Source organism: Eutrema salsugineum, unplaced genomic scaffold (assembly GCF_000478725.1).
Source record: "Eutrema salsugineum unplaced genomic scaffold, Eutsalg1_0 scaffold_11, whole genome shotgun sequence".
In the NCBI taxonomy this organism is placed as follows: Eukaryota; Viridiplantae; Streptophyta; class Magnoliopsida; order Brassicales; family Brassicaceae; genus Eutrema; species Eutrema salsugineum.
Genome location: NW_006256901.1, coordinates 9,452,122 through 9,454,093, shown reverse-complemented (window position 1 = coordinate 9,454,093; position 1,972 = coordinate 9,452,122). Strand labels below are relative to the sequence as shown.

Here is a 1,972-nt window from a genome sequence, read left to right as displayed (position 1 = left end):
TGCCTTTGATTTTACTGCGTGATTCTTTGCTGGCCACTTAGAAGCCGATCTGATATGATATGTTACGAAAGTTTTCATTGATTGTCTGAACTAGGGTGAAACGAGAAATAATTCTATAGGAGTGGAAACCTACCTGTAGTTGAGTTGTGAATGTTGATGAGTCTTGTTCTGCTATTGCATCCACTCCCTTCTAGGATCAGAGTGGAAACCTACTGATCAGGGTTGCGAGAGATAGTTGTTTAGTGCTGCGAAAGTAGGCTATTCATACTTCTGTGCCTCGATTTCTAGAACATACATAGTTGATTACCTTTATCACTTGTTTAAAATCGACATAGCTTAATCCATGAATCCCTGCGAAACCCCTTGAGCCCAGCGTTTGTCTTTAATTGTTTACAGCCTTCTACTTCCAATCGATTTTTCCCTGCTTTCATTTGTTTTCGATTTTTACTTGCTTACTGTGTTTCATTTTCAATTGCTTTCATTTGCCTTGCTTTTTAGTTTAGATTTAGTGTCAACAAAACCCAAAACCAAAACCTAAACCTGTTTAGTTCTAGTTTGATTTAAGCATTGTCGTGAATTCGTATTGAAACAACTAAGTCTCTGTGGATCGATACCCTAAGTACTACAGCGCACCTCTGTGCACTTGCAGACATTTAGGGGTTATAAATTTAAAGCCTGAATACCCCGTTTACAATCGCATCAAGTTTTTGGCGCCGCTGCCGGGGACTTTGATTTGTTTCGTTGCGAATCCCAGCTTAAATCCATTAAAACACTTGTTTACTTTTACTTTTTCTCTTGAATCTTTCAGGTTTTTCTACAATGGGAGACCGGAAACATGTTCCCGGGACTCTTGGTGATCTACCATATCGTGTGGATGGTGATCCAAGCGACGATGATCTGACTGACGATGAGTTTGAAGAAGCGATCTATGATGAAAATGAGCTAATCGGATCGGTAAAACATGAAGGTGATGATGAACTGATTGGAAGTTTTGATTCACTCGAGAAGTTCATGGGAGATCGAAGAGCTATTCAACCAGCCTTGCCAGAGGATGGCAAAACCGAAATTAAGGTACACTATATCCACTTAGTATTCATCCGAACACCCAATGGACCATATCGAGACGTTCGAAGAATTATGTGCAACCATTACAGAAAATGGGGATTACCACAAGTGAAGTCTTTTCCCATTCTCTTTGAGAAACAATGCCAGCAAAAGGCTAAAATCTTTAGAACCTGCTTCACTAAAAACGTGGGCAGCGTGTAGAAAGGCTTTCCTAAATCGTTTTTACACTAGAAACCGTTCTAATCTCTTAAGGAACAAGATAATAAATTTTAAACAAAAAGAAGATGAAGATCTTTTAGATACTTTGGAAAGATTTAGGGAATATCAAAGAGATTGTCCACATCACGGATATACCGAAGAATACCTGATGGGTATCTTCTATCGAGGCATTACTCCAGAGTTACAACACTCTTTCGACACAGCAAGTAATAGAGACTTCTCAACTAGATCTGTAGAAGATGCTCGTGTTTTCATCAACAATTTCGCAAACAGCATCCGTAATCAAGCAACCTTTTGTAATCCTGCACTTCCTGAGATGAAAAAAGAGATTTCGGAAGTCATGAAGTGTCTCCATCACATAATGAGTCAACTTGGATTGCAACAACCAAACAAGGCACACAATACGTGTAACTTTGATGGTTGGGACAACCCGATGGATTCTTATGATCAAGAGATGATGAACACTGCCGAAGTCTATCAAATCCAAGAATTTTCCTTTGTTTCTGATCACCGCGGATCCATTCATTTGGACCCCGGCCAACAAAGCTTTCACCGCGGTCGTGTCTGTTCTGACCGCGGCCAAGACCTGTTTCACCGCGGTCGCGAGCCTTACGACCGCGGGAAACCATCTTCCGAACCTATCTGGGCTATTCAAGCTAATTACAATCCCTATCCTAGTTTTCCCTCT

General features: G+C 40.7%; 1 non-coding gene across 1 annotated transcript; it reads right to left on the bottom strand.

Annotated features, from left to right (window-relative positions):
• Window positions 1–1,308: 1,308 nt before the first annotated feature.
• Window positions 1,309–1,416, bottom strand: LOC112090144. Its single transcript, XR_002901494.1, has one exon. It is a non-coding gene; the product is annotated as a small nucleolar RNA R71 (small nucleolar RNA).
• Between the last annotated feature and the right edge of the window lie 556 nt (window positions 1,417–1,972).